Below are 25900 nucleotides of genomic sequence, written 5' to 3'. Positions count from 1 at the left end.
CAACCGTTGCTTGACCTTCTCAACCGGCAGACCCCCGTTGGTGGATGAAATAAATGGAAAAAGCGATGCTCTTTCGTATTCACCGAATGGATGGTGAAATAGGGGGTTGAAGAAAAGGATTTCGTTATTCTCGTTTTGATGCCCGACATTCAAAACCCCCGGTAACAGAGAGCACGGAATGGAGGTGGTAGTAGCGCACTGCGGCAGCAGCTGGAAGATTTTCTAGGTTATGGGTGTTACTGTCCTACGATAAGTTCGGTTGCAGTGTCCTTTCTCGATCTATTCACGAGCGGTTGTGATTAAAATCAACCAGCACGTACACACATACGTACCAAGAGAGAGAAACAGGGAGAGGTCACAGACGGTTAAAAAGGATATATTCTGTGTCACGACCGGTGTTTAACCCGGGCGGTGGCAATAAGTTGGATCAATATTATTGAATTAATTTTGTGACGGTACGCTCGGAGGTGGAACCTTTGAGCGAGAGGACGGTTAAGTCGAGTAGACCCTTAAAGAAAGTTACGCTATTGATAAAAATATTAAAAATAATCTAAAGTGTTAAGGCTGGTTAGAAGTGGTGCTATAAAATATTTTCCATCATCGGTGAGATATTGGTGATGATGTAGGCTCCGGCGAGATTCGAACTCACGATCTCCTGTTTACTAGACAGGCGCTTTAACCAACTAAGCCACGGCGCCAGTTGTGTGCAGGGGATGTATGAACTCTGTTTTGACCATGATGTGCAGACTTACATGTATTGAATTTGTATAGTTGTGTCGGATTATAGAAATTTTGAGTCTCTCAACTGCATTCATCTCTTTTTGTAATTATAAAATGTAATTTTTGTAAATAATTAGATCTGTCGGTAAAGATCGGTTTTTTTGAGGAAGCGATTACTTTGGCATGTAGGATTATCAGATAGGATATAATCTATGTTGTGTGCAATATTGCATTTAGAAGAGCTGAGCAACCGTAGCAGTCTGTTAATATGTGCGCTGTTGTGATTGATACTCCATAGTAGCAGCAGAGTGGAGGGTCAGATTTATCGATTCTGTAACTGTGAGTGCCCTATGCGTATTCGAGATAGGACTCTTTGGTTTTAGTTCGATTGTACATCTTTCCAAGCGTCTGTGGTTGCTTTAACTTGTCTTAAGAAGCAGTGGTGTTGGAGGTGCCAGTACTTGTTCCAGATATTGTTTGTTGTAGTTTTTGCCCAAGTTAAAATATCTTGCTTTGAGATCTGTGTGTTGTGATATTCAGGTGCTTCGCGTGCTTTGTTTGCTAACTGGTCAGCTAACTTTTTCCTCCTGATTCCTATGTGACTCGGAACCCAGCAGAAAGTAACGCTTGCAGGAGTTTTTAGATTCGTTTTAGATTTAGTTTTAGAATTCGTTGGGGATATGAGGGTTCCGTGATTTTCTGCTTTTCAGCGCTTTCGAGCGCTACACGCGAGTACACTTAGACTGTCGGTGAATATGACGTTTGGATTAGAAGGATTTATGTCTTCTTTCGCTGCTGAGTAAGTCCACAGATTGATTCCGATTTGCATCTGATCGTAGTGTGGCCATATTGTTCAAGCAGATCATCGGTCTCGGACAATAAGGCCGAGCTCGAACCTCAATTGGACCCAAACGAATGTATATGGTGGTCATCTAGTTTGACTCTATGAATAAGAGACTCAAACATTTTTTCTAACATTCTGCTGATTATAGTTACCAGTTTTTCTGAAATGATGAACTTCAGTGGGAGTTGTTGACTACTTTCACAAGGAAGTGATTAAATTTGGTAGTACCGGGTGGTATATCGCACTATACTGATAAATAGGGGCTAATTGTTTGATGAATGTAGCTTTTTAAAGTAGAATTATATCTATTCCGTAGAGCAGTTTTGGTAAAAGCCATTATTTGAAAATATTAATGAGGGTTGTGCGGGAAGATCGAAATTTGTCAAAACCGAACAGGAGAGATGTATTGGGTAGAGTAGTTTCTGTAGAGAAGTGAAATTCGGGAGAGATGTATGGCGCCGTGGCTTAGTTGGTTAAAGCGCCTGTCTAGTAAACAGGAGATCGTGAGTTCGAATCTCGCCGGAGCCTAAGTTGGAAAAATTGAATTCGTTTTTCCATAAAAGTTTTTTCTTACGTGTACGTTTTTTAGAGCATACAACACAAACACAATTCAGGAAAACAAGTAATCTGTACTAAAATAATATTAATTTTTCTCTCTTTTCTTGGCGTAAAAACCTACTAGATCATGCCTTCCATTTTTTGCTTGCCAGACTTATGTTTATAGTCAGTGCTACGGATAGTATGAATACTGTACTATAAAATTGTGTTCAACCCATTAAAGCGAAAGATTTACATGTTTCCCAAAGGTAGATTGGAAACAGACAGCAATGATTTCGTTGAGTATCTAACGCATTCATTTTCAAGGCCCATTGGCAGAAGTTTCTCCCACCGCAGTAAAAATAAATAATTATGTTCGTGTCTTCCATCCTTAGGTAAAGTTATCTAATTGGTAATAGAAAACATTTTACTAATGCATTTTATATCGTGAAATGGATTATGGATCTTACGTAAAATGTGTATGAGAAATAATCTTACGCATTCCAATTTATTGAATAACTACTTGAAACATTTAATTAGAATACCAGGTTGATTGTAGAAGATTTTTACAATTGATTGTAAAGCTCAAATATAGGTATCATTTTTTCCATTAATCTGTGCTGTTATGTTAACGCATATGTACAACATGTGTCTATATTATAATTTTAAATACAAGAGACTTTTACACGTTTACGTGTTGCATTGACATTACACGTTTGTTTTAATTGCAAAGCATACGCATATGTAGATCGAATTAATTTGCAGAACGTATTGAATCGATTATATATAGTAAATGGGTAAAATATAAAATAATATAGAATATGCAAGGAGAACAGCTTTAATTTAGGTTATTGCTCATTTTTTCGTTGTGTTAGTAAACGCATATTGCAATCTTCAATGGAGATGTCGATAACTTGTTCTGGTGAGGCTTTATAAAAAATGTTATGATAGTGTTAATAAACATGAGAGAAATCCAGAGATTAAGGGAAAAAAATTTTCAAAGTTCTTTTCGAGTAGAACTCTCTAGGCTCCGGCGAGATTCGAACTCACGATCTCCTGTTTACTAGACAGGCGCTTTAACCAACTAAGCCACGGCGCCATGTATGAGTGCGTGCCGCTTAACAAGCTATAATACTCCAGCGTACGACTATGCTGCGTACGCACAGTGCTATGCTTCCTAAAGACACGCACACCAATTCACACCCTGTTTCAAATATTGAAAAGCGTGCTGGTGTCCCCTCTTGCTCGGCATGCGTTAAACATACCACCAGCAAAATGGTCTCTTATGAATATTGGTTTGCCCTGGTGGAACTTCATTATGATGCTTGCCTACCCCTCCGCACAAAGCGGTAATTCGAAATTCGGTTGGCACAGAGAATATTATGCCATTCAATAAAGCAAATAAGGTCCATTTGGATCTCTAATCAACCATTGTTGCCTTAGTACGTGAAGGGAATTCTAGCTAGGGGCGGGCGGGCACGGATTAAATTAAACGCTGGCGATTGTTCCATGAATCCTTAAAACTATGTATGATAGAGAAATAAAAAAGCTTGCTGCTGCCCGTCGTTTGCACGTCGTGTTTGCATGCCAAAAATCGATTACTTGCCGGAGATGATAGGGGGTGAAGGTTGGTATTGTCTGACGGGGCACGTAATGAACATAAATAACTTGATATGATAGAAAAGGTGGAATGAGACGCGCAGTGGATTTTCTTTGTTTATTCTAGTAAAGTTGCGATCCCATTTAGCACAGCACTGCTGAAGTACGCAGTTGGCTTGCAAAAGGTTTATAAAAATCATCCCTTTATAAGTAGTCACTTCTTCTGCTGGTTACAAAAAAAAAGTAAACTGGTTTTTGACCTTCTTTGATGCAGACCGACAATTGTTTCAGCAAAAAAAGATCGTGCAACGCTGTAGACAGGATTCGAACCTGTGCGGGTAGAACCCAATGGATTTCAAGTCCATCTCCTTAACCGCTCGGACACCACAGCAGATTGGTGACAGGGTGCTCAATGCCCTACGAATACTCTGCCCGCACTTTGGATACTGATACTGATGCCCGTGTCAATCCTCTCACAAATAACAACGTTAGCGCACGTGGTCACAACCGGTGGCATGTGTAGGGGTGTAGCGTAAAATTAATTTCAAGCGTGCTTGAATGCTTTCCACCCCTCAAACTCTCATGGCTCTCTCGCTCACGCACGCTACCTCTCATCTATCTTTTCTTCTCGCGCATTTAGTAGCCGTTGAAGGGGGAACGATGTCGCGGGAAAAAGGTCACCTCGCGTAAAGTTACGCGACAAATAGGATGACACAAGCTAACGCAAAACCGGTCGCCGCACGGGGGTACCGACCGAAAGTCGATGGACGTGTGTGTGTGTGAGTGTATGTGCGTGTGGTGGCACAAATGTTAATTTTCCGTCATGGTGTGGTAGCAGTCGGGAGCGATGGGCAGGGTAGTGGGAGGATGAGGCAGAATGAGAGAAACGTTTATCGTTTTCCATTCCATCCCTAATTGATTGAGTACGCGTCCGATTTGGTCGCGCGCGCGGGAAAATGATAAAGTGTAGCGCTGGTCGTGTTCTCGGGCAGGGGTCTTTGGAAGGCATATGCGAGAGGGAGGCGTAATTATGCGCTAGTCGCTTCTCACGACCATTTGTTTGTTGCTTTAGATAACACCCTCCCGGGAGCTGGTCTATTCTGAGAAATCTTTGCCTTATCAAGTAACATCTTGCTTCTACTGTGATCGATTTCTCGTCACATGGTAAATTGAAAGACATTTAACATTTGTTTTTACAGCAGAACGAAACAGTGTATGAAGAAGAGAACAATCTCACAAAGGGGAAATTATTCGTTCAATTAATTAGGAGCAAACAGTTTTGAAAATTCACTACGAGAAACCACGATGATAAAGAATATGCTGCGTAGAGTGTTAAAAAATATCTAAAAAAAATATTTAGCACGTGGAACATCGAAAAAAGGGTTTTTTTTGTCCATTTTGATTGATCTAGCTGAACACGGATTTGAAGTAACATTTGGCGCATTCCACATAGGCACACGGGGCATGACCACATGCCTGATCCATGGTTTTTGTTTTTTGGGTTAAAGAAACAATTTCAAATCCAAACTCACCATCACACAATGTGTTCCGATGAACACGATTGTATCTAATTTATTCGCCTCACCCCTGGGGCGGGCGACTTTTTTTTTGGTTCATTATTTGTTTATGTTTTCCGAGAGCGGCAGCACAATAATTTGTCTTCGTTTCGAGTGCGCTTTGTCGAAAACAACAATGACGAAGACGACGGCGACCGCGATGACGATTTTTATGGCGCTCATAAACATAACCACCGAACACATTGGCGCACTAGCAGAAGACGCGCCGCGCGTATGCCGCACTAACGCACGGTAGGTGCCACGTTCCCGGAGAGCGAAACACAAGCGAATGACAGCAAGATTAATGCTTCCTATGGCAACGTGGCGTCGCTTGTTGTTTCACAGCAAAAGGTCGATCACATTCGATTCTGTTACGATTTTTCTCCGTCACCTCTTATTTCGGCTCATTTGCATCTTCACCGGCGGTGCATTCTCGATGCATGGAAGGGGGGGGGGGGGGGGATACACAAATGTGCATTTGGGTACTGGTTCCGGGTCTTCCGACCATTTAGTTGGATGGTTGAAACGATGGACACTTCCTGCCATAGTTACTTGGTGCAGTCATCACCTTCTTCCACTACCGGGAAAATGAGCCGTAGACAAAATGTTCTAAAAGAGGGCCCCCAAAAAGGTCAATGTCGAGGTAACATGTACTGCTTTGTTGAACGCTCAAATGGACAACCGTTTCCGGTTGTTACGAGACGATGCACGGTCGCCGGATATGTGATATGCTTTCTTCTCGTTCTTTCAATCATCAATTTATTCAATACAGTTTGATTCTTTTTATTTTATACAGTTTTTACTTGGTAGAGTTTTAACCAACAAGCATTGTTAATGTGCAGATGTGTAATAAGCGCCAAATCGTGCATACCTGCACAATAAATTATTTCATATGAAAGAACCTAACATTCATTCTTCTAATATGAAGTATTGCATCTGTCATCTGCGTTAATTATTTTTTAAATTTCGAAATATAATGGAGTTGAAACTAGAAACGACGTATGCAATAGTTGTAAGTAACATTTGTTTCAAGGTCAAAATGATTTTAAAAATGTATATAAATTTCCTTATGTTTTAATAATCTCGTCGATGAATTTATATAAAATGAACTATCACTTTAAAGGCTGCATTTGACACGTCACGCCAAATTTTTATTTTTATAATTTTCTTATTCTGTAATTTGGTGTATTGTAATCAAAAACGATCCTCGAATATTTGAAAATCCACTCGCAATGCATTGTTCTAACAACAAGAATTCGATTCGTGATTAATTATTATAGTATTTAGTAGTAATACTAGTTTCTGGTACGGTCGAGTAGACCCGAAATAAAAAGTAAAGTATCCTAAAATTAGTTTCTGAGAGACTCAGAGATTTGGTCTACGGAAAGTGAGCAGTGCTTTCCAGGGAAGTAAAGATCATGTGTTGGAGATACTTGGGGAGATACTTGGGAGATACTTGTTGGAGATACTTGGGGGGGCCAAACCCGATAGGACGCAAGAGAATTAATGTTAGTTAACACGTGAACCCCTTTTTGGAAATTATGGGTTAATGAGACACTAAGAAAGTGACATTTGTTGACTTCTTTTAGATGTAAACTTCGATGACACTAATTTTCGAGTAAAAGATTTGTGGTTAAAAAACACCACGTGATTCTTCATTCTTAGTGCATGTGAATTGCCAAAAATGTTCCCAGATTTGCTGCTCAAAAGAAAGCAAAGTTTGCAATTTTATTTTTATGGAACTCGTGTGTATCACTCAATTATTCACAGTTGTATCACAGTTTTTTTCTACTAATCTAAATAACATCACTTTCAAGTGACAAACTGGGACGGATCAAACGATACGAATTCTAAGCAGCTGCTTTAGGTCTTGGGCATATAGGGTGCCATAACGTAGCGTTAATATTTTCTAATTCGTTAAGTCAGTTACTGCTAGCTTCTCTGATCAATCCAGTGGTAGATGCAATACCCGACAGAGTGTTTGGCAAGCAAGGGACCTGGTTTTCCTAGGGACACCCAGCGATGTGTAATGTTTAATTTATTAACATTATGCTTTCTTTACTGGCTCAACAATGAAAACTAATATAAAAATTAAATTTTTAATTAAACATTTAATTAATTAATTAATATGAACAAAATAATGTAAGACAAGGACAATCGTAATGATCCTACAACTTATGTTCTTCAATACTTCTTTCAACCATGTTGTTTTCTTCAACTTTTTTTTTAATTTTCCCGTTGATAGAAATCCGATTGAAAGGATTGCATCATTTTTTTTTTGTTATTATTTTGTTTCATTTGCATTTTCAAAAACCATTTCCATCCCCCATTATGTTTGCAGAAATTACAATCGTTCAACGTTTTGCTTGATTTGCGTTTGATGTGACAGTTGGTTTTCAAAGCCTACTAACGCCCACTCGTAGCGGATCCGAAAACAATCGCTTCTTTACCGGATTTTAAAATGTCAAACTCAAGTACTACACCACCATGTTTTATTTGTTCCTTTTTTTCCTGCCATTCGTTTGTTGCCAACATTTTTCGGCTTAATCAGTACACCACCACCGTTGACACTACCTTCTCCTCGCCCGTTGTTTGCGCTCGGTCTTGCATGAGGCGAAGCAAAACTTTGCTTTCACTTCTGTTTCAGAACTTTTTCCTATGATGAATTGTTTTGGAGCATAAAACTCTTGTCTCTTCCGTCGGGGAAGGGGGGTGTGGATCATTGTATCGTGTCTGCGTGTTTTTCGAGCGAAAGGAGGGAGTTCACGCGTGGGAGGGTTGTGGTTCCCTTCTCTATTTTACTTAATCATGATTTTCCACAGCAACCCACAGGACGGGTAGTAACATGAGATGGATTCCTGCCAGGGAAGGTTGATTTCCATCTTTCGCAGGGCGTTAGTCGCAATTTTTCCTTCCCCTGTTCAGTGTTTTCCACTGTTGTCTCTATCTGCTTTTTCTTCCGTGTTTTATTTTTTTTTTTTTGTAAGAATCGAATGTTTTCCAACATTTGTTTGTGTGCGTGTGCTTGTGTCAGTCTCCCAGTCAGGCGTCTTTTTATTAGTATTATTATCCCACCAAAAAAAAAAAAAATAAAATAATAACACAAATTTTCAACTTTGAAAGATGTGTCTGTTTGCTGTTGCGGCTCTGTACGATGTACGAGTTTTTGTTGTTTCCATGGTAAGCGTTGTGGGAGTGGAGTAGGAAGTATAACTTGTAATTCGTTCTTCTGATTTCTCTTGAGGGTTTTGAAAATACTATAATCATGCTGCGCAAATCTACCGCAAATGAATGAATGAAAATGAAGAAGTTTTTTTTCACAAATATGTGCGTCCACAAACGTATTTCAATGAACCCATCTGGTTGTGTTAATATAGACAGACACACTCAACGCCATGTAATTCGTTGCCGATATGGCGCTTCACGTTTTACGGCGTTGGTGTATGATTGGCAGGGAGAATGGCGATATAAAACAAGCGTTGTCCTATTGGGTACGTATGGAAACTATTTTTAATGCTTCCGCACGTCGTTGGGAGAGTATTTATGGAACCGTTTGGCCATGTTTACATGGCACAGTTAGACTTTTTATTTATCTTCAGCATTACCCACTGTAACAAAGAGCTTTTTGCACGGTTCTTTTTGCTTTGTTTGAAGTTTAAAACTGAATTTCTGCTGGTTTTTCCTCTTCTAATTACTTTGTATGGGTGTGTAAGGTTTGCTTGACTGTTGTTTGACACACGCAAAACAATTAACCATATTGCGCTCTTCAGTCGTGTTAATTGTTTTCGAAATAAACCGAAAATGATATAAATCTCCGTACGTAATTTAAATTAAAACGTTCGATTCCTTTGTACGAACAATTACTCGTTAATGAAGATGACTTTTCCGCTCTCTTTACGATCCGAAAAGAACCATCGAACGAAGGTAGCGAGGGATCTTACCATTCGCCCCTGTTAACATACAAATAGCACCTCACTTGACTGTCCCTTAAGCACGATCCACCCTCCAATGAACCCATCGGGCGTTGTTTTTGTTTTCTCATTCGGGGCAGGGAAAACATTCTTCGCATTGGAAAATCAAAAACGCCACAAAGAGCACGTTCCCTTGGTCCGCTGTGTGTGTGTGTGTTTGGGGAGGGGAAATGTTAGTTTCTCGTGTTTGTAGCAAACGGTTTCGAAAAAGGCAAATTTTCCTCCAATTTCCTTCACTAGCATTTAGACCCCTTTCGTCAACGTTTTCGATACTGGGTGGAACTGTGAATGGAAACCCCTCGTTGGAAAAGGGTCCTTCTGGAGGAGCCATAAGTATGGTAAACATGATTGCGTGATACTTTGGCGTTCGGTGGAAGCCATTTGAGGTGTGTAAGTGTTGGTAAAGGGCGGTTGGGAGAGCTGTGGGGGTCAACATTTCGCACATGATACAGTTTAACGGAATTGATTTCTTTCCCGGCCACTCAATCAGTGCGATACGATGAACGGGGTCAACAGATGATAAGGCGCATTTATTTATTTATTTATTTATGGAAAAATAATTTGTCCGCCCATAAGGCTTAACAAAAGTAATCTTATAGTCTAATCTTAAATCTAATAACATGTCAGAGGAGGAGGAGGAAACAGACTAAACATACAGGATTACAAGGAGTCATTCATTAGTCGAGTTCGAAAAGTAGATACCGAGATGTTATAATCGAAATGATAAAAAACGCAGTTAAAAGATTTCATAGCTCGCAGAAAAGGATCATTTTGGCCGAAAGAGGTAAGGCGAGCCGGGATGAATAAAGGAGGACGGGAACGGAGACGACGACAAGGAACATATAGGTTAAGCTTGGATAGTAAGGATGGGGCATCAATATTATTGAGGAGAATCTTAGCGATAAAAATGGCTTGCGTATGTGAGAGGAGTGATTTAAGATTTACAATTCCCAGCATTCTGCAACGAACGGCGTAGGAAGGCATCGGAACATTGGAGTGTCGAATCAATGATCCGATTGCAATTCTAGTAAACTTTTTTTCTATGTTAACTATTCTTTGAAGAGCGGTGACACCGGCAGGAGCCCAGATCTCACAGGCATATGTAATAGTAGATCTAATCCAGCAGCAATACAGCGCCTTTAGACAGAGAGGGTCACGAATATCCGTTGAGAGCCGACATACAAGCCCTAGAACTTTGCGAGCTTTAGCCACCACACTGTCTATATGTACCTTAAAGGACAATGACTCATCAAGCCATACGCCGAGGTCTTTTACAAGAGACACTCGTTGTATGGTAGAGTTGAGAAGTGAGTAGTTTGTGATTGTTTTCCTAGCGTTGTGACGTCCAAAGGATACAGAATAGCATTTTTGCGCGCAAAGTTCAAGCCCATTAGCCACACACCATGAACAGAAAGAGTCAAGGTAGGATTGAAGCAGACATACATCATTTGTCGAAGACACAGGAAGAAATATTTTAATATCGTCGGCATATAGCAAGTGTCCGTTATGGGGTAAAACATTAATACAGTCATTTATAAATAAGATAAATAACAGAGGACTAAGGACGCTTCCTTGGGGAACCCCAGACAGACCAGTAAATTCACAGGACAGAGAGCTACCAACACGAACACTATATTTACGATTAGATAGAAAGGATGAGATCCACCTTAGCATAGGATCTTTAAAACCAAGTTTGGCTAGTTTTGACGTTAACAGTTTATGTGGTATGCTATCGAAAGCTGCTCGGAAATCTATATAAATTGTATCAACTTGCCTACCAGCAACAAGGTGTGAAAAAAGGAAGGATATGAAACACATAAGATTGGACGAAGTTGATCGTTTTGGCATGAAACCATGTTGATGTTGGGATATAATTGACGAAACACAAGGTTGTATTGAGGAGTAGACAAAAGACTCGAATACTTTAGCACATGCACTTTGGATGGAAATTCCTCTGTGGTTGGAAATGTCGGATCGATTGCCTTTTTTAAATATTGGTATAAGAAATGCTGTCTTCCACAGTTTAGGAAAATAACCTTGGGTGAGCGATTTGTTGAAAAGTGCTGCTAGGATAGGAGAGAACACAGAACAACAATTTTTGATGACACAAGATGGTATACCATCAGGCCCTGGAGAAAAGGACAATTTTAGTTTAGACAAGACAGACATAATAGAAGCATCCGACGCAAGTGGCACATTACAATGGAGAACTTTCTCTGGGGTGTAGGATAGACCATCAGCCAAAGGTACAGTACGACTTGCCGGATTCACAAAAACGCTAGCAAAGTGCTTGGCGAAGAGATCACATATGCCTTGTTGGGTGCAAGCATTCTCACTGCTAAGAAACATAGAGGATGGGAGATTTTGTTGACCCCGACGCGCATTTACGAAGCGCCAAAATGATCTTGGTTGATACAGTAGGCGAGCTTGCATACGGGAAATATACGAGCGGTATCTATTACGGTTATAATTACGGTAAGCGGTGTCTGCATATTTATAGATTTGAAAATGGAATGCAGAACGTGTTCTGCGATAGTCTTTTAACGAGCGGTTTTTATCTTTCCGTAATACACGTAGATACCGATCCGACCAAGGAGGACCATGGGAGAGCGGGAGGAATGGACAACATAAAGGGAACAGGCATCGAACCTTATCAGTGAAAAGCTGTATAATATTGTCGAGATTGTCGTCAGAGAGTAAAAAACTAAAATCTTGCCCTAATAATAAACATTCAAATTTACGATAGTCAAATTTCCTAAAATTTAATATGCGTGGACGCTTAACATTAAGTTGGCTGTGTTTTGTCAAGTTTGGTACAGGTAGAGATAATTCAAGTGCTGGGTGATGGTTGTCTATATTGGTGAGGGCTATCGGCGCATTTAATACTTCTGAGCAAATAGCAGCTGCTTGAGAATTACCAAATACAAGATCAAGTTGACGATCATTCGCATTTTTGATACCTGACAGTTGAAAAAGGTCGTTCTCATTAATAATATCAACAAAGGGCCAACTTGAAGCCGAAGTAGATAAAGGAATGTAATGCACGAAAGGCTGTGCAAACCTGTGACTGTTCAATTGTGGCCCTGACGTAGATTGCCAAGAAAGAGATGGAAAGTTGAAATCGCCGATAGCTAGGACAAAATCGGGAGGTTTTACGGACGCTAGTAATTCGCTGATACTATCACCAAGTGTGTTTACGGTCGATGTGTTGCAACTGACAGACGGTGGGATGTAAACAGTGCCGATGAACAATGATGCATGTGGTAGTGTTACCCGAATCCATACTTGTTCCAGAGAAGTTGCCGATAATGAGATCTCGCGGGATAATATGGATGAAGCACACGCGATCAGCACACCACCACCACGACGACAGTTGCTAGATAGAGGGCTACGATCGCATCGGTACACGGTGAAACTATCGTCAAAGATCAACGCCGATGGGATGGTATCATCTAGCCAGGTCTCCGTGAGAATAAAGATGTCATAGTCCAAGGAGTCGATACAGGAGCGAAGCGTTGCTAGCTTGGTCCGAAGCCCACGCACATTTTGATAATAGATGTGAAAGTTTGGCGAGGATGCTGGCGACTTCGGTGAGTGCATGACAGCAGGATCATGACAGCAGGCTGATCCGAGCGGTGATTTACATTTACAATGTGGCGATTGCGTGTGAGACATAGCATCAGGAAAAATGTGGTCTGGATTGGCGATCCTCACTATTACGTGGCATAGATAAGACGAACGAGCGATTCAGTGTGTCCAAATTATTAGGTGACGTTGCGGAAACAATTGTGTGGTTCAGTGCGGCATCCGATAGCGGCTCAGCGCACTGCTGTACAGTGATATTGCGTGGTGGTGTTACTGGATTGTGCAGTGGAGTGAGGCAGGCTAATTGGTGCATTGGAGCAGGACGTTTTTCACGCAATACGAATTCACGCACACGGAGATTAGAAGGCCAAACCGATGTGGATAACGCCTTGTCACGTAAGAATGCGGGAATCCGAACTTTGAAGGACATTGATTTCAAGGTTGAAGGATCAATGTTTCTTCCGATCAGACTGAAAGCGATCACGTCGTCAGTGTAAGGGAAGACGTGGCATGTCGAAAGGGAAGACGTTTCGGGTGGCAAATGATTTGTTTCTCTTGTCTCTTGCATCGATTTTGAAGCAGAATGTCGTAATTGTAGGGAAACATTTATCCATGTACTAATATTATTTATATTTTTGAAACTGATATTGGCTACTTAAATAGTTTCAACGGGAAGTTTATATTGCAATGCTGCAACATCAAAGTCGTTTTCAATTGCACTTATTTGTCACGTAGTTTATATTGTTAATTGTGTTACTTCTCTTCTAACATAAAACAAAGGTTTGCTGTATTTTTGCTCTTAATTTCTACCAGCAAAACGATGCCCAAAAAGAAAGCACCCCGGAAAAGGTCTGTCCCGGCAGCAATGGCAGGCAGGCAGTCGATGATTTAGTTGCAAATATGTTTGTGAAAATAAATGAAAATCTACAAACACTGGCAAATTCATTCTGCACACCCATCCGCCCATCCCAGCCCCGGGACGTTTTAATGTTGTCTATGTGTGTGACCTTCCGCTTTTCCAAACCGGCTGCCAGGACGGCGCTGAAGAAGGAATTGCTTGTGCCTCCTCCGCTCGCAAAAGGCAGAAGAAAAAGGGCCAAAATCGGGAACAAAATACCGAAACCACCCACACCCATTGTGATACCACCTACAGTGCGAGTGAAACGGAGCGCGAACGGCGGGGGCGAACCGTCGACAACGATGACGACGATGTGGAGACGACGCAACAGAATGTCAATGATGTGAGGGTAGCCATGTTTGAGGTGAGGAAGGCCTGGGATGGATGGGGATTGTGCTATTACGAGGGAAAATGGAAAACTTGGAGTAACAACCAGCTCTTCCGACGCCAGCCCACGATAAGCTGCTGAAGAATGGTGAACTGTGTATAGCCGTGCTAACCACCGTTGCCCAACAGAGACTTTACGAATCGGCAAAGATTGCCCAAGCGTTCGTACGTACAGTACGTGACGAATTTTGGACGATTCTGATTGTGTTGTCTCTTTTGCGAATATGTTTTCATATGAATGTACTGAAGACGCATTTTAATAATGCGTCAAATTTCGTCAGATTCATGAATCTCTGAAGAATATACGGAATGAACTCTACGAGCTGTGCGATGAACTTACTGGGCTGGGCATGTCATTAGAATAACACCGGACAACCCAGTCGTCTACATCAGCCAGAGGAAGTCTGATTTAGATTTAGATTTAGATTAAATGCTGGCTTTAATGCTTCTATGTCCATAATTGAATAATTCAGAGTATTCTTTCAGATTCATCCAAATTCATATTGTGATATATAATTTTAAAAAAAATATGTCAAAAAAATAAACTTCATTACTTTCAGTATTATAAATTTATTCCCAATTTAATGTATTGTTGTAATGTATTGCAAAAAATTAAATTAGCAAATTTATAAACTCTGTACCTTACTGTAACTGTACGCAATACACAGAGCAATCGGGGGATCCCCAACGTTTGTGCCGTGCGGAGGTGATTTAAACTCTTGGCAACGGCGGCGAACGACATCGTCTACGAGGACGCTCTGACAACGCTGACAAAGGCGGCCTCCAGCCAACGGACCAACACGCAAACTAAAACTTATGTGTTTGTGCGCGCAATTTGCCCAGGAAGTACACAGCGGCCGTTTCGTTGTCTCTCTACGTGTGTGGGATTGGCAGCAGTGTTGCCAAACGAAGGGAAGGACATCCAGTGGAGTACCGACGAAGCAACGAACACGAAGGGGTAGCGAAGATCCATTTTATTTTCTCAGTTGTGTTCAGGGTTGGGGACAATCGGGTAAGAGTTCCGTCACTGGGATGCGGGTGGATGGTGAAAGAGATCCCGCTGCTCTGCCTACGGGCAATGTGCCTCCAAAATGGGGTGAGCGGTGGCGGCCCTCCAGTGTCGAAGTAATCACAAACTACTCGTCATGATGATGCCGATAATACGTGCGTGTGTGTATGTACGTTTAACTGAGTGTATACGAAAGGACTGGGATACGAGTAGGGCCGACGATGGATGGATTATGAACGAGAAAGCGTCTGGAATTGGCTGGGAATTGGCTGGCTGGAAGGATTGCTTCACATATATATATCGTCTGATGTGATATCACTTTTATTTGCTGCTCAGCGCATTACACCACACCAGTTGCTAATTATTCAATCCAGTTCCACCATGTATTGACAACAGATTAGGGAGGTTACTTACGATGTGTGGAAACGAGTCTGTTATCACAAATGGCATCGCATTCCCTTTATTGTGCCTTTCATTGTCTTGTAGTGAAAGCAATTTAAGAAGACTTCGAATCGCTTAATCATTATTATTGAACTACTTTGGAATAAATTGTTATCGAATATTTTATTAAACATTGTTTTTCAATGTTAAACACTTGAAGTATTGTTTATTGATTTTTACACATGTGCAGCAATTCACCAAGACACAGTTTGTTGATTTTAATTCCGTAAATACTATCGCCTGCAGTACCGATGCTACTGTTCCATACGGTTCTAGCTAGCTAGCTAGCTTACAGTAAGATCTAGCAGCCAATCTCAATCACCAAAAGGATGTGTTGTACGGTATGAAAATAGAAAACAGCTTCCCGTTACCCAAGAACGCCGACATTCCTCCAGGATCGCTGAGTTTGACAAGCCATTTAACGATTAGTTCGAGGCGACCAGACCAAGCGAAAGAATTTGATAAGCATTTCGCTTTCCAGCTAAATGGGCGCTTAAAGTTTCAACCCCGGAATACATTTTGTTCGGTTGAAGCTGAAGCAATTGCAGAATGTTAGCCTGCTGTAAGGTAAGATTTAAATGTAGTGCAAAAATTACATACAAAACATATTTATTTGCGCTGCACACCAGCCCAGCCAGATGTGCTCAATAACGGGGCCACGGTTCATACGGGGTCACAACACGCTCCCCGCGTCTCTGAGTCTGATGATAATCTTCCGAGATTCTCTCGAGTGTTCCGAGACAGAAGGAAGAAACGTCCTCGTCATCCGTCCTCCAGCAGAGGGCAGGAAGGAAGAAACATAAAAATGATAGGTTTAGCTGACATTAGCAGTAGCCGATTGTTGCGCCCTGCCAATTCCGACGCTATTATCTCATACCCGTTGTGCGCACACGGTACAACACTGTAAACACTGAAATTTTGGCAAAGGATGCCATGCACTCCGCACCCGTACCTCTAGACGGAACAGAGTAGCAATGATGATGTATCGTTTTAAATTATGGCGAGGCCCAGGCTTGGTTCGCCTACACCCGTTTGGTGGACGCGGACGCGTGGTACGAAGAGCCTGGAAGCGTAATTTGTTACGTCGTTTTTGCACTTTTCAATGCTCCACCATGTCCTGTCCATGTCGTCTGTCCCCAGGCGGAGGCCGGCGGATCGTATGTCACAACGTAATGTCGCGTCTGCGTGTCTGCTAGCCCGCTCGCTTCTGGTTGTGTTTGTTGCTTATGCGATAATTTGTAATTTTGTTTTTTGTTTTTTTTTTACGCAAGTTGTCACTCTGATATAGTATTGGCAGAAGAAAAAAATACAACTCCAATTACTTGAAGAAACCTCTCCGTAGAACATCTTTTTCGATTGTGGACACTACTTTCTGCCGGAAGGGGTCGTACATTATGCTGCTTGGTTTTTCGACGCCTTCGACGGTTGGGGATGTTGTTGTCCTTTCATGTCCGGGCTTCGATGTAATGCCATATCCTTTATATCGCTAGTTATTTTTGCTCTTCGCCAAGCTCCTTTGTCACACACACACACTTCCTTTCGTGATGAAATTTGCATGCCGTGCTTGGGATTGCAGGGTACGAATTAAAAAAAATATAAATTCAAACATAAACACACAAAAATACCGGAAAAAAAAGAAAAGCAAGGAACCTGTCCTGTTCCGTTGGTGTGTCCTGTTACGCTGGGAAAATGTACGCCCCGGTTGGTTTCGACAAACCGGGCGATGAGATTGTATCAAGCAGATTCTCCTCGCATTCGCGTAAAGGGGAATGTGCCATAACCAATGGACACAGGATGGTGTTTAGAATGCTGAACCCTGGAAAATGGTTTGAACGAAAAGAGAAGGCACACACACACACACACACACGGTACAGTGTTGAAAGGATAGGAAAAGATACTGATTCAACCCAATGTTAGGTTTTGCCCGAATGGTCTGTGGATGGTGGGGTGTTAAAGGGTGAAAAGAAAATCAATGAACAAACAGCGTGCAACGCAGGATTCCCTTGTGAAAGGGGGAGAACAACAACAAATAAACAAAAAAAAACACACCAACGGACACCGGATAAAAGGCGAGAGGAAACATATAAAGGAATCATTGCAAAGCATCCCCGAAATGGGTCCCTTTGTTTGATTTTTTGTTACCTTCTCTGAGAGGGAAGTTTTCTCGATGTGCCTGTTGTTTGGAGTGTACTTAGAGCTGCAGCTATTTTTTAGCTCTCAGTTTTTTTTTGGGTGTCGGTGTGGATTTGGGATTGATTTAACTTGAAGGATAAGAAGGGTGCAACATAATATGAGTACGGTTGTATTGAATCATAAATGGTTTTGTTTTTTTCTTTAGAGTGAACTTGAGGGTTGATTAACTTTACGATAAAATCATATGTTAAAACGTTAAGTAACTCGTCGTCACCACTTGGTAATGTCAATTATGATACAAAGTTTGAAGTATGAAGTTTTATGTTGTTTAAATCAACTGATAATCAGTGCTGCGTATGAGGGATCGGTCCGGATGGGATTTTGAACCTGTCCTGTCGTATGAAGACTGGCGCTACTGCCAAATACACAACCGCACTGAAGATAAGTAATTTTAAAAAGATAAATTTCAGCTTAAATCTGTTTGAAGATACTATACCTACAACATGTATTACTAAAATAACTAATACTAATATTGATAATAATACAATACATATATTTTAGCTACATTTTAAAACAATTTAACCTCTTTTGCCATTGGAATAAAATTATTAGATTCTCTTGCTGGTGGAGGAAGGAACTTCGGTAAGATTTGTAACTCGTGTACTGCATTATTAATTGCATGGAATGTCGAGGAATAAACAAAAACTGTCCTCATGAAGTAGTAGCTAAGTCACAATTTAAAACCTGGTTGAAAAAAACTTGTAACAATGTGCGGATATGCGTATATGCATAGAAAATCGTTTTAATCTATCGCTTCTATTTTTATTTTTTAGTTTTAAACAATTATGTGGCTATACAGTTAAGTTACCTATTGTAGCATATCACCAATAGCCAATACCAAAAACGGAATCAATGAAAATGAAATGACAATCTATAGAATGTTAATCAAATTAAAGATTATTTAATCTTTAGCTATTGATAAAAATTGATAACTATTTTATTAGTAATGCAATTAAATGTTTTAGAGAAAAATATAACTAGATTTTGTAATCGTACAATGCAAATTCGTGAAAAAAAACAATCAAAAACATATCTCACTTTCAACAGAAAACATATACCAAACAAAACAATTGGCTAAGATAAACATTGTCCAGTTTAGGTTTACATAATTCAACAAGCATCCTTAACCTTCTGCGAACGGAATACGGAATCGTTCGAAGAATTTTTCCAATCCTCGCCCACTTTTCTTAGAGGCAAAACCTCCTAATCCCCCGACACTGGCAAACACTCCATTCCCCCATTTTGCGGTGACCGGAAGTTGCCAAATATTGTAACGAAATTTGCAAAATTTGGTCCCTTCTGTGTGTATGCGTGTGTATACGGCTATGGCAGGCATTACAGTTGCTTTGCCGCTGGAAATTGGTTGAGTGAGACGACGCGCATCGAAAGGGAGAAAAAGGTGGCTCCGCAACAGGAAAGCAAAACAAAACAAAAAAAAATCATTATCCCTATTCCCTCGGTTACACCATTTGTCCCTAATGACGCTTCACAATAATAATGATAATAATGATGATGATGATAACAAATCTACATTCCGGGGCCCTTTCTTAGCTTGCGACTTTTTCACCTCTGAGTTCCCGTGCTTGTTTTTTTTTTTTCGAAGGCTACTACGCTTGACCTAATCTTTACTTCCTTCCGGTCGCAGCACGTACCGTTGGGTCCTTCTAGGAAAACACGCTGACAGACAGTGCTCACTCGCTTTTTACCCGGTTTCGACCGTTTTCTTCGATTAATCCCTCGGCATCCAGTGGGCAACCCACTGGGCCCACGGGCGTGGAAGCGCACGGTGAAAATTAGATACCAACCAATGGATGTTAATTTGTACGAGAAAATGCGCACCACTAACCCACCCGGCACGCTGTGAGGAGAATGTGCGGAAATTCTATAACGTGAAGGTTACCAAAAGACGCTTGCACAAAGAAAATCTTGCCGCTGGTGTAAATGACGTAACGCAAGACACTTGGCATCGCTTAACCGTTCAAGGATTTCCGGTGCTGGTGGACGGTGCGGTTCTTAGGAAAATTGGGAAAAGATTGCTGGAAGGTAGTCGAGCAAAGCGTAAATTAATAATTTTCGTACCAAATATGAAACTTCTGCCGTCAATGTTCGGTGTGGTATTTGCATTTTCTTGATACACCGAAAAGTGTTAACTAATCGGCGACGCACACACGCACCTACCGTTGATGGAGATTAATTCGTTTCTAATACAATTAAAACTTGCTCCATGTTGACCTCTGGTGTCCTTTTTGACAAAATGTTTTGTTTCTTTTTTAACTTTATGAGTTGCTTTTACTTTATTGCTTTTTTTGGGTCCTTTAGGGACGCTCTAGTTTATCAAAAAATTAAATTCCTTATGAGAAAAAAAACACACACAGAATGATTGGTCCTTTCCTTCATCATTTCACATCATGAGCATCATCAGCAGCGACAGCAGCTTGAACAACGTGAAAGAAGTTTTTCTCTCCTCTTACTAATCTCCATTGTCCAGAGTAGAAAGTGAGAAAAAAGCTATATTGATTAAAGGCAGAGGGTGGTGTTGGTAAAGGATGCTGAATTAATTTCGATTAATACCAGTTGGTTATGAAGGACTCAATGATGCCCCGTGCCCCATCACAAAACAAGGCACCGTACGCTGTTAATCTGCAGGATGAGCTTCAGCAGTTTATTGCTGGAAGCGAACGGTGACACGGTAATGAGATAAAGAAGTGAGCACCTAGTGAGAAGCTGGGATGTTTGGGCGGCGTTTGTCTTCGTCTTGCGAAGGTAAGAGTAGAGTGTGCTTCGAAGTACAGTGATGGTCAGTTTTTTCGATAGCACGTGAGTTTTCTAAGATATTTATTATGAGAAAACACAGGATTATGATACTTTTTTGAGATTACTTTTTTATGATACACGTGTTTTTAAGTTTATTAACGTTATTATGTTTTGCAAACAAATTATTCGGATAACTTATCCGATGTTTTAATAACGTTTTAATAATGTTTTTAAGCACCTGGTTGACAACTGGTAAATCAAAAACTTTTTCCAAGTTTTTTTACAAGATTATCTCAATTTTCGCAAATTTTACAAATATAAACACATTTTGTTTTAATTTGATTAATGTTGAAATCAACATTGGGCTGCCTCCAAGAAATTATTCCGGTTCCGGTCCTTGAAGTTGCTTCCTCCGAATTTAAGGATATATAACAGCAGACTTATTTTGGCAGAGCAAAACAAATGATTCAGGATAGTAGTGTACATCTTGGTTTAAATTTACTGCTCAATATCTTCTCGTTTGCCTGAAAGCATGGCGGTCAAGTCACCAATATGTTTAATCCCAATAAGAAATGATCCTTCTATTTCTAGCAGGACGTTTTGGCTGATGATGGTGATGATGATGAGTGATGATGATTGGTTGATGTGAATGAAGCTTGGCTTTACAGTTACCTTCTTTCGTGATCAGTTTCAAAAATGTTTAGTCAATCTCTCTGTCAGACTGGATTGCAATAAATTAACAAGAATCTTACAAGCCTATATATATGAATAATTTTTGCTAATTTTGTTATTGCCAGTACGTATTAAATACAACAAATCCAACACGTTTTTTTTTCTGTAACGCACTGTATGTGTTTCGTGCATGATGAGAGGGAGGAAAATTGAATGTTTATTTACAAGCAGAACATCAAACGGCTTTGCGTCTGGAGGCGAACTGAATCGGCTCAACTCAGCAGGGGCGTACAGCCAAGGGATGGAAAGTTTTTGAACCCTTAGCTCTCTTATGTGTATCGTATGTTTTCAGCAGGAACGTGATAGAGATATATATGTGAGTCTTTGTTAAGAGTTAGTTAATGCAGTTTCAGGTGAGTCCGTTAACGGTTACGACTTCGAAAAGAGATAGAATATAGAAGATAGAATAGACAGACAGTTAAATAGTTGTGTTTAAGTTAACAGAACACAAGCAATGGCTTTAGATTTCGTTGATTTTGTAATCTATTAAGATAATACAGATTATTCTCTTCAGGGGTTTCACGTCAATAATATGATACCTCTTCCTCTTTAGTGACACTACCGTCTCTAGTGAGCTTTGTTTGACTTTTTTGTGTCAGTTTGAACTTTGTTTGACTTTTTCCTTGATATTGATGGGTAAAGCAGGATTTTCAACAGGATTTTACATATTTTTTAAAACGATTTAAAATCGTATGTATTTAAAATCGAATTTGAAAGTGTATCTATTTGAATGTGGTCAAATTGTATTTATTTTCGATTTTATCATGTCGTTAGATAAACTACAAAAAATGCGAACATAATCGTGACCCCTTTGGCATTTCCCCTCAGCAACTGACAGTAGTTTCCGACACAGGAAGTCGATCTGTCCGGTCTATCGAGAGGTGAGCACGCAAGAAAGCGAGCACAATGAGAAAGGATTCCCGTCGTATACCTCACCATGTGATGGGGGTGAGCAACACTGTTGTTAAGATTCATTCTCGCGTTGTTAAGCTCTCTCGCTCTCCCTCGCGCGACAGTGAGTAGGTAAAAGAGATGGAAAAGCGCTAATGGAAATGAAGATGCGTCCCAGCAGAAGCGTGATCGTGGCGGATGCTGCGCCGGAATGTGATGCGCTACTGGCTACGTGCATTGTGTGTGCAGCTCATAAAATATAATCTTGTTTGGAATATCAAATGGAGTGTCGAGAGTCGAACGGGGCGGTATGGCTGTGTTTGTGCATGTTGGATACGCCGTGTTTCGCTGTGTCTCTTACAAGCTTACATGTATTTTTTTTTTTTATTGGGATTTTATGCTTCCTTTGAGTAGCGGGCGGGCGGATAACACCCGCACCGAAAACAGAGACGCAAGATGGGTCAATGTGAATGGGGCGACGTGAGCGCGCGACGGTACGATTTTGCTCTACCGCATGCCCGCTCCCTATGCCCGTTTGCGAAGGGATGGAAGATGGTGATTTTGTTTCCATTTCTTTTTATGTCGGTTCCACTTTCGAGACAGAATTCTCAAGTGTTTCCTCTGGCATGATGTTAACCTTCCGTTCGCTTCTTTGCGTGTAATGTGCTCTGCTTTGTTGAATATGCTCTGCGTACCACAAAACGCACAGGGGAGGGTTGTGTGAGATTTGTATGCTTCCTCTCCCGGCTTGTATCGGTAGACAGTGGTGCAGGTGGTGCGTGTAAATGATGTTTTCATATGAAATTGATTTCAAAATGGTTAGCTTAAAATGCTTATGATACGATTGAGACCCATATGAGAGCAAGTTAATTGGTTTTTATGTTAGAAGCGTTAATTCATTTTTTTTATAGTTTGTTTGTTGTATAATAATATATAATTTATAATAATCTTGTATAATTGTTTTTGTGTTTGTGATGTGTGCAAGTAGTTCTAAAATGTTATTTTTTTCTCTGTCATGACATACGTTTTAGTAATTGAATTTAGTAAATGAATAGTTGAATATTTTATATAGATGTAGAAAATTGTATCTTATTAAACACTTTTTAACACTAATTAGTTTTTTCTCATACAAGCACATTCAACTTAAAATTAGTTGGCCCCAAATTAAAACAATCTAATCACCCCCATTTTCCAACTCATTGGCCCATCACCCGCACGCATCATCTGTCATCTCACGCTCTGCTCACTTTACGAACGCGAGTGTGTGTGTGTGTGTGTTCTTCTTCCTTGGTTCACTTTACGAGCTTTAATGCCAGGTTGAGGGCAAGATAATTTTATTCATCGATTCGTTCGGTTTCGTTTTGCTTTCGGCTGGTTTGTTTGATTTCGCGCAGTTTCCATTCATTTCTTCACTTTGCGATTCGACATCATCGTACGTTCGGAATGGTGGTGTTAATCGTTCCGTTAAAATGGTTCGATATACGCGATCTGTGTGTGAACATGTGGATCTCGGAAGGAAGGAAGAATGAAAGCAAACTTCAATTGACACGTTCCGGGTGAAGATCTACCGATCTGATCTTGTTCGTCCGGGGTGTGCATTAAAGCATGTTTCTAGCTTGTTTTGTTTTCTTCTACCACGGTTGTGGCTTCATTCTCGCTCCCCTTGTGTAACAGTTTCGAATGAAGTTAATTCCTCTTCACTCGCTTCTTTTTCTCACGACACGAACACACATTGTGTCCTGTGCATAGAAAAATCCATTGAAAGGTTAAATGAATTGTTAACAATCGATAGATAAATGCCAAAACGCATCAAATGGGGGGCGAGGTTTAAAGAGTATATTTTCAGACATAAAATAGAACCAAACACACACCACACAAAATATCCGTAACGGAGTTCTATGTTGTGATTGGTTTGGAAAGATATTTTATTATCTACACACCATCGTTTTAGAGATTTATCATCCGGTAGCAACAGAAAACTCTCCCTCGAATCCAGAGAATCCTGCGGGGAACCCATTTTCCCACTCACTTTTCCTATATTAGGCGTCCAGCACCCATGGTGGTTGGGGGTGGGTGAAAACTCAAAACATAAATCCCCCGTTTACGATCGACCATTCGTTCGACATCAACATCAACGTTGCCGAACAAAGTCGACTTTTCGAGTCGAGTTGTGTTGCTTTTCTTCACTCATTTCGAGGTTTTTTTTTGTCGGTGCTGACTTGTGATGAGTGTTTGACATGGTTATATTTCTGTTGCTACGTTGCTACGTGGTTGTTGTTGTTGTTGTTAGGAAAGAGCGAACAGGCACACTTCGGACCCCAATGTGCCCTTCAATTGCCGTCACCGTCAGTCTGTTGCTTTGATGAAGTTTCAATAGTTCACACACTCTTGGGGTGCGACGGTTATAATGGTTGTTCGACTACTTTTTTTTGGTTTGAGAGCTGCCGGTTAAGTTCGCACTACCATGCGGAAGATTATATTCTGCAGTATCCAGTCGAAACAGTAATGTTTATGATTTTCTATAAAAAGCTATGGGTAATACAAAAACGATTTCATGGTTGCATTATTTCGTTTGATTATTTTTTGGCCAATTTATTTATACCAATTTTTTATTTAGCGTCAAAGAAGTGGAATAGAACTATTTCTACCTATAAGGTTTATGTTTTAGTTCATTATGGGCTCATTATGGGCTGGTGTAAGATTTATTAGGACAGTTATTTTGTTGATTATTATTTTAATTTTATTTCATACTGTTACAGATGGTTTATAATAAACCGATACTTCTGTCTGCCTCCTGTTTTGAACGAATCGCTTGCTCAGCATGATTTTCTGTCGCGTTTATTGTTGCCAAACAGATTATGAGTCAGATAGTTTCCGGGGTTTCGTAAACGAATGCTTTAAATAATGAAGCGTATTATTTAATAATAATATATCCGGAAACAAAGTCAAGTGAGACATGCAGTCAATTGCAGTCAGTACCCCAATTGTTCCTAATTACGACAAGGCGCGTCAAGCGCACAGATTCCTTGATCCATCACTAGACACCTCGCACTAGCTGTGGCGGGATGTTGAGGTGTTTGCTATGGGCTGATGGGGATGAGCTCGATGAAATGCGGCACCATAATTGGTTACATTTGTGAAGCGGCAAAAGTCGATCACACATTCACCCCTAACCACTCAACCCTGACTCGCAACACCACCACCCAGCTTTACCACGGGAGGGGGAGGGCCCAAACTACGCGTTCTCGAGTTGAGCGTATCAATTCGGTTCATTAAATATTTACACATGACGCATTTTTTTTTCTCTCTCTCCTGCTGTCAATGCTGTGTGTACGTTTTGTGGCTCGCATGACGCTGAAGTGAGAAAGTGGTTGGCAAGCGATGCGTGCGCGGAACATAAAGTGAGATTTTTCGGAAGTTCACGTTTTCGTTGAGAGGAAAACACGGTGTGTGAGAGGTGGAAAATATGCTGAGTGCCACGATTTCGGGATTTTGGTAGTGTAAGTGAGCAACTTTTTTAGTTGAGTGTGTGTGTCTGAGCTCCTTACAGGAGTGTGTGTGAGGAGGTGCTCACATTTCAGCGCGCAGACACACACTCTCACGATCGGCGGTATCTGTTTGTTGTTTCTACCTATCTCTTTCTTTTATCTTCCGCTCTCGCTCTCTCTCTCTCTCTCTCTCTCTCTCTCTCTCTTGCGCTTTTATTGCTCTTGGTTAAATGATAAAATAATATGTTCGGTATGATGTTCCGTTGGTGTGAAGAGGATGGGCTGGGCGAAAGGA

The 25900-nt window shown here is 40.7% G+C and overlaps 4 non-coding genes across 4 annotated transcripts; 1 reads left to right on the top strand and 3 right to left on the bottom strand.

Moving 5' to 3' along the window:
• Nucleotides 1-624: 624 nt before the first annotated feature.
• On the bottom strand, nucleotides 625-698 carry Trnat-agu (transfer RNA threonine (anticodon AGU)). The gene has a single exon. It is a non-coding gene; the product is annotated as a tRNA-Thr (tRNA).
• Nucleotides 699-2018: 1320 nt separating this feature from the next.
• Trnat-agu (transfer RNA threonine (anticodon AGU)) lies at nucleotides 2019-2092 on the top strand. The gene has a single exon. It is a non-coding gene; the product is annotated as a tRNA-Thr (tRNA).
• A 1034-nt stretch (nucleotides 2093-3126) lies between these two features.
• Nucleotides 3127-3200, bottom strand: Trnat-agu (transfer RNA threonine (anticodon AGU)). Its single transcript has one exon. It is a non-coding gene; the product is annotated as a tRNA-Thr (tRNA).
• Nucleotides 3201-4009: 809 nt separating this feature from the next.
• On the bottom strand, nucleotides 4010-4091 carry Trnas-uga (transfer RNA serine (anticodon UGA)). The gene has a single exon. It is a non-coding gene; the product is annotated as a tRNA-Ser (tRNA).
• Nucleotides 4092-25900: the final 21809 nt, after the last annotated feature.

This window comes from Anopheles moucheti, chromosome 2, assembly GCF_943734755.1.
Source record: "Anopheles moucheti chromosome 2, idAnoMoucSN_F20_07, whole genome shotgun sequence".
In the NCBI taxonomy this organism is placed as follows: Eukaryota; Metazoa; Arthropoda; class Insecta; order Diptera; family Culicidae; genus Anopheles; species Anopheles moucheti.
The sequence above is the reverse complement of the archived record's forward strand: the minus strand, read 5'-3'. Positions and strand labels throughout refer to the sequence as shown.